The 7,919-nt window shown below is 33.6% G+C and overlaps 1 protein-coding gene across 1 annotated transcript in view; it reads left to right on the top strand.

Moving 5' to 3' along the window:
* The first annotated feature begins 3,020 nt into the window (after positions 1-3,020).
* The window catches only part of adamts13 (ADAM metallopeptidase with thrombospondin type 1 motif, 13), a 63,450-nt gene continuing 58,551 nt past the window's right edge, over positions 3,021-7,919 (top strand). Inside the window, exon 1 of the mRNA XM_083554006.1 lies at positions 3,021-3,158. The gene's annotated coding sequence lies outside the window, so the exon portion shown is untranslated. The remainder of the gene's footprint in view (positions 3,159-7,919) is intronic.

The raw sequence follows: 7,919 nt of genomic DNA, 5'->3' as shown, positions 1-7,919 counted from the left end.
CATAAATAAGTAATCTTGGCAAAACAAAAAAACAAAAACAAGACTGCAATACCCACCATTAAGGCACTTTTGACAGCCTATTTCACAAGTAATGCAATCCCAATTATCTGGTTCAGCCACTTCACCTGTGCAGAGCATACAATACAGTAAACAGTCACATTCTGCCCATTATATCCTATTAAAATCCTTATTACTGCATTTTTGAAACACATATAATGAAAGCTCAATTAGCCATCTATATGCTCAGCAGGATAGAATCAATCCTAGTCTTAGCTATACTAAGCTCTGATTCTAACTATTTAAAGTACTATAAACTATAATACTTATACAGACTGTATGTCTGTATAAGTATTAGAACATAACAGAAGATCATGTGTTTGGGGGAAAAGGGAAAAAAAAAAAAAAGGATTCAAGAAGGGAATGTTCGTGTATGCATGTGTGAGAAAGATGTATAGTGTAAAGTGTGTAGTGGTGTGTGTAGCTAAGCCCTCAGGCCACAGCAGAGGCTCTGTTTATACATGTCTGCCACTGATGATAAGAATTTGAGTTCCACCACTCTCTGCCTCACTTATCAGTCCAACTCTTTCCATATCTCCCTCTGAATGTGTTAAGCAGATCTGATTAGATCAACTACAGTGCGTGTTGTGACCAGCTGAGACAAATTCAGTACTGAATCTGGCTGATAGGCTGCGGTGGAAAAAAGGGTGTGAAATGAGACGTTTAAAATTCTTGCCCAAAACAAATATGTTGGCAAATGAATTTGTTTAACTATGAACTATATTTTTTAGACATTTTTTGTGTTATACATACATTTTTTATGTCTCAAAATATATGGAAAAACTCTCAAACCAAAGTAGACGTAAAGAAAATCTTTAAAATCATCCACTTTGACCGTTTTGGTCAAAGATTTATGACTCAAGATAACAAAATTGTCAGATAGAATTCCTAGGTCTGGATTTAATTCAGGAGAGAAACAACACTATAAAATACAAAAGAACAGACCATCAATTATTGAAAGTATATATCAATACAAGATTGTTTTATTTTATTTATATTGATTATTGTTGTTTTTTTTAATTTTTTTATTTAAATATATTTTAGAAAAAGTCTTGGGTCCAGCTAAAATTGTAATTTATTCTCTTAGGTGTTGAGGTCAGGGCTCTGTTCACACAACTCAAGTTTTTCCAATCCCTCTTTGGCCAATCATGTCTTTAAAGACCTTGTTTTGTGCACAGGGGCATTGTCATGCTGGAACAGGCTTGCACTGCTTAGTTCCACTGAAAGGAAATCTAAATGCTACAAAGATAGCACAAAGACACAAAGACACTCTATACAGTCGAGGACTTTTTGGAACAGAAGGCCCACATGTAGGTCATCATTACAAAGTTTTTTGTCATATTGCACACAGGGATGGCCAGAATTATTATACTGTATTTCAAATAAGATAGGATTTACCTAATTTGTATTTGAAAGGGTTGATGAAAATAGCTTCATATTTTGAATCGAAATACTTTAGTGTTTTGTATTTTTGTAGTTTTAAAATACTTCTATGATAAGTCTACATGATGACATTATAAAAATTCAGCCTCTGATTGGTGCCTACTCAGTAGTTTGCCCAGACTTGAGATCAGAACAGAAAATTTATCCATATGGAAGGAGGCAGTCAAGGTAAGAAACGTGCAGGCTACCAACTTTCAATTAGTTGTCCAATGATTGATAAATAAAAGTTTGATTGACGAATAATGTACCCTAATTGAAGTAACTGTTTAGTAGTATCATGATTTTGCATACCATTAAACGAATGACTGCTTGACACATGCTATATTATAATGTTTATGATTGACAATCAAAATATAAAAAAAAAAAAATCAAGTTTGTCATCTTATGAATGACTTGTTTGTCATTGAGTCAGTGTTGCCGATGCAAAGTAGTTCAACATTAAACATTTGGTTACTTTGAAACTAACCTCCATATGGGAGATCACAGCGATTATGTATGTGACTATTTGATCTGTTAACTGGTTGCATATGTCAGATTTATTGCATGACTCAGCAAAAGCTTTTCTCTGGCTATCAAACATTGTTCAATAAATCAACTGAGTCAGTGTAATTGTGAAGAAGATCAAATAGGCCAAATAATGGAAGGTTTGCAAAGAAATGTCATGCTTTCTTTTAAAAGTATTTGTAAATACAGTAGTTTATTTTGATACATGGTGTGGCTGCTGTATTTTGTAGGTTATTTTGATACAATTAAAGTTACTTGGTATTTAATTTTAAAATACATTTGAATGTATCTTTGCCCAACACTGATTGTTCATGGAAAATAGGGAAACAATTCATTTTGATAAAACAGCTAATCTCAAATCCAGTAACCAATAGAATCATAGGAAATGATGTTAAATGGCATCCCATTATAATTTAGATCACCAGTTCAGAAAACGTCATTCAAACCATTGCCTACAGGAAGTGAATGTTTTCTGTTGGTGGAATGTTTTTTTGTTAGTTATTTAGTTTAGTTTGTTAGCTTAAAAGCTCACTGGCTCTAAATAAATATCTATTATATTAAATATACACATTTTACCAGCAAGCTTAACATTTGAATAGTTGTATTATGTTCTAATAAATAGACAAACAAACAAGCAATCAGTGCTGTTAAGGGGTCCATGCATGGTGAATACATTTGAGGATGGCATATGATTCAGTATAGAAATATAAATAGATGTAGTAGAGTTTGGGAAAAGGGTTTTAAATTCCCAAACGTACTTAGAATAAACTAAAATACATAGGAAATATAATGTTTGACATTTAATCATATTTAAATTTTCACAAAATCTGGAGGTAAAATCAGTGTTTTCGCCTGAGTTACTTTGCTTTATATGCTTAATATTGACAGCACAATTAGCTTGATTGCATAAAAGTGGATGGAAAAGATAGAAAACACATCATGTGGTAAAAAAATGCAGGCAAATGAAAAAACTGACCGTCAGCACACTCCAGCCTGACGCAAACGCCGTCTTTGGAATAGAACGGTGCAGCGCAGTGAACGCAATGCTTCGTGCTTGTGCACATCCTGCAGTCCGGAGCGCATGCCTCGCACATGTTGTCCGCTGAGTGGTAGTGTGATAGCGGGCAGCTTTCCACACACTCGCTTTCGAACAGGTAGCGCTCTACTCCCAACCTGTCTGTTACCAGTTATACATGTGTGAGTGAAATAACAGCTTAAACACCATAAAATTTATTATTTTGTATGGTGTTTGACTCAAAGAACCACCAACTAACACAACTAGCATGTTAGCCATACATTCCTGAGGTAAGTTAGCGATTTACACTTCTGAAGTAAGTTTTTACGATTCCTGAGGTAACTTAGTGCTTTACACTTCTCCGTTTTCCATTTCTGAGGTAAATTAGCGCTTTACACAACACTTCTGAGGTAAGTTTTTGATTACTGAGGTAACTTAGTGCTTTACACAACACTTCTAAGGTAAGTTTTCGATTTCTGAGGTAAGTTATCGCTTTACACTTCTGAGGTAAATTTTCCCATTTCTGAGGTAAGGTTTAATCCATAAACATCTCAAATATCCAGTCCAGATATAAATGTTTAAAAAAAATTTATAAAATGTTTCCTCACTGGTTTCCAAATTAATCCTAACAAATGAAATACCAATATTGCTAGCTAACTTTATATTAGTTCTTCCTAGCTAAATATGAATCAACACACTTTTCCTGTTCTCCACATCTTTAGTACTGTTCTAAAGACTAAGTTAGGTATAATCAACAACTTTTATCAAATCATTTCATTTGAATGGTGGTAGGTGAAAAATGGCACAAGCCAGCAAACAAGCAGGATATTTATGGCACCATAAAGATAAATTCCTCCTTTTCTTCACAAAATGAAATATAGCTACAATTTAAAAGGTAGATATGGTCTGGTAATTCTTTTAACAATACACTGACTGTCCAATTATTTGAATACACCTGCACATTTGTGCTATAATCAAACTTATAAAACAGACACAATAGTCTGAAGTTTTTCTCAGAATGGTGTGAAAAAGAATTCAAAACAAATTAGTGTTTATAAGAGAAATCAGGAAAGAATGCCCAGACTGGTTCTAACATTAAAAAAGAAACAAAAACAAAGAAAAACAAACAAACAAACAAACAAAAAAACCACACTCATTACTCTTTATGGCCGTGGTGAGCAGGAAAACATCTCCAGACACACATGTTGAACCTCATAGCCTTAGGGCTAAAGCAAAAGGCAAAATCACTCTCCGGTCACATCAACCAAAGGCAGGATATCTAAGGCAACGATGTTCATCTGCCCATATCTATGTTTATGCTTGCAAAATTAAGACTGCCTTCAAGCAGGATAATGCAAGCTGTCTTTTAGAGATTATATTAAGATAAAACTGAAAGAGTGCTTGAAATGTATTTGGAAAAATATAAGAAAGTTGCTCCAATCTGTAAGATACCAAACTATGCAATATATATTAGTACTATTGACTTTAAAGGCATGCTACAATATTTGGGGTAATAATAATAAACTATGTTAATTAAAAAAAAAACAAGTAATTATAGATTTAGCATTTCTTCCTCCTGACCATACCAAAATTGAACCGAACCGTGACTTAAAAACCGAGGTATGTACCAAACCATGAACTGTGTGTACGGTTACACCCCTAATATATATTTCACATGATGATAATGAACTTCCCTCTAAGAATAATAAAGTGGTTATCTATTTGTATGAGTTTAGCAGACATGCAGAGCTTGTTGTTAGATTCTGATACAGTAACAGGTGTATTCAGCTGTTTTTTTGCATTCTTAGGTGGAATTAAAACTACCTTTGCCACAGCTAGTGCATTTGTCAGGGCCCTCATCACTACACTCATGACATGTATGATGGCAGCGGTGACACTGTCCATCCCTTTCGTACTTTCCAGGATCACACTGCAGTACACAGCGCCCATCATCAAAGGTCCTGTAGATGAAGGGAAATGGGTTACAATTACCTGGGCATTTTGGATGCATTTATTGATTACATGAACATTTCAGCAGAGTAAAATTCTGTCTTCGTATGTCCCAGCATATTAAAAAGCTGGGGACAAAGCAGTCATTTAGAACGTTAATTAAAATCCCCACAATAAACTACATGTTGGACACGTGATGCATCAAGTGCAGCCATTTAACACATACTGCTTATTATGAACAGTGTTAAAATGTCTTTATTAAAAATCTTTCCAGAAAAACGTTACCAATTGACTTACCTAGTAAACAAACAACTTAGGCAGTCCTCACTTTTTGGTCCTTTACATTTATAGCAGGTAATGTCACATGAATTACATTTCCTATTAGGGTCCACATACTGGCCTGAGGGGGAAAAGAGTTGACCATTTCAAACCTTTACTTCTAAATAATAATAATAATAATAATAATAATAATAATAATAATAATAATTGTATAGCTGTTTATAATATTTCTATTAGTTTCTCTATAGTCAGAATTTTAATTTATATTCAGCACTGAATTTTATATTAATTTTTTTTTTTTTTTTTATCCTCAAATTTGTGATTTAATGACAAATATAATGCAAAATTTGCTAAACAAATACTAAATAGAAAATATACTAAAAGGTAGACCCAACGAGCTTACAATTGTTTTACCAGTTTCTAGCTTGTTTTCAAACATTTTAGAAACATGGAACATTTCAAGGGCCCAGTAAATCCACCAATTTAACAATAGCACACAAGCAAGAGTGCTGTTCTATCACAGTCATGTTGCTATTCAGTGATTGCATTTATACAACAGTTCTATAAACTAGAACTTAATATTGAGATCACAGACATTTCAGTAGTACTATGACCATTGCATAGCCAGTAAAAAATGGTCCCAAAGAAGCCTTAGCTACATGGAGTGTTTTCAATTTCAATAACACCAAATACAAGCAGACTTAAAACTTAAAATGTCATGTGTTAATGTCTAAGAAAACTCAAACTTTTAAGAATTTTAATATTCAAATACTGAAATTCACTCAAGTTTCACTCAATGTCTAATCATATGTTGACCACACAAGCAAAAATAAAAGCAGGTAGAAATTGCCATTTTTGTTGTTGCTTCCATCCTGGGTACTATAGATATGTGAAACTCTAAAGCGCTTGAATCTTTTTTTTGTTTTGTTTTTATGGTTCAAAATAGTGTATATTTAATTTTTTTTAATAATTTGATCATCTGATTTGACTAGCACAGTCTTGAAAGCACATACAAATGTTGATTACACCAGAAAAATCCAATTAGATCCAAATGACCAAAAACATTTAGCAAACAGCCATATCACTTTATTCTATTTCTGGGACAAATGTTTTCAGAAAGAGGGAAAAAAAACCCACACAACTCTCTTCATTTACTATGGGAACATTTGAAAAGATTCATCAGACTAGTACAATGCTGTTGGTCCCCAAAGAAGACCAGAGACATTCAGCATAACCTTTGACCACAAACTGATGGATGCATTTGTGGACAGCTGGGAGGGGTTTTTTTTTTCATAAAGAGAGCTGGGGGTCTATAGTAGGCTGACCTTAGGCTTACGCTCTAGTACACCCTATTGAATTCTAATTCCTCAACACAGAACTCTGAGCAATGACCCTGCATGACCTCATTTGGCCTTACACAACTCAAATTGTCAATCATTTGCTCTAAAAAGACCTTAAAAAAAATTATCTGGTCCAAAGCCAATGTCATGTCATTCACAGAAGGTGGAGGAATGTCTCCATTAAAAGGTTGAGTATGTTTCCTATAACTCTTGTAAGATTATTAATATTATTTAATAAGCATATATATTGTGATCCTGAGAAACCATGAAAAATTCAGAATTAACAAAAAGTCTAACCATGTTACGATCAATGACAAACAGCACTGAAAGTCTGCTGTAACTGGTGTCTGACTGCATTTGAACAGACAGAACCATTTTCAGTAGTAAAAAAAAAACAATCAAATCTTTGGCATAGTTAGTACAAATTAAACAGAAGTAAATGAGGTTATGACATTCAAACTGTAAATAAAGTTGCATAATAAAGTAACAATTGCGCATGTGTTTAAATGGGTTTCCAATCAAAATTATATATCTGACACATCATAATACCCAAAAACACATTGGCCTCACCTTCATTACAAGACATTTGAGGCTTTTTATATATTTTAACAACACTATAACCCTAAACTTAAAATGGAACAAGTTTACTGTGCAAAGCCTACCTAATAAAACAGATCATGGGTGAGGAGTACAACAAATAAAAATTTAGATGGAAACTGCCCAGTTAATGACATGTGATTCTGCAAGTATTCTGTCTCTCTCAAATCCATTGTTTTTATGTAGAAGGCTTTTTGTTGCCCCAAGCACAAATAACTATGGATTCTCTTGCTCAAGCTATGAATTGTTCTACTCAAAACAAAGAAAACCTTTTGTGGGGAAACAAGAGGACCAACGCATTCACGCACAACCAGAGTTTTTACTGCTAATGTTTCCGACAGCAGTCATAACATGCCGGAAACCAATTCAATTATACTAAATAAGGAGTAAACCAACACTCATTTCATTTGCACTCCCAGGGGTGTCTAAATTTTATTTTAAAGTTCATTCATTAAAAGATCAGTAAACCATCCCATCCAGGTCCCTCTGAGGGTTTTACTACAACAAATCTTTGTCTATATATATTGTTGAGGTTGTCTAAAAACAGAATTATAAAAATTTATTTAACCCCACCCCACCGCACCCTTTTCCAATTACAGCAAAAGAAACTAGGCTCAAAGCCATTTTAGGTAAAAAAAAAAAGAATTCAAAATACATATGTACATTTTAATAAAAAAAAGTCATTGTCAGAACAAAGAAAGTGAAACATTTACACAAACTAATTTTTATATTCC

The sequence above is a fragment of the Silurus aristotelis genome (genome assembly GCF_946808225.1).
Source record: "Silurus aristotelis genome assembly, chromosome: 11".
Lineage (NCBI taxonomy): Eukaryota > Metazoa > Chordata > Actinopteri > Siluriformes > Siluridae > Silurus > Silurus aristotelis.
The sequence above is the reverse complement of the archived record's forward strand: the minus strand, read 5'-3'. Positions and strand labels throughout refer to the sequence as shown.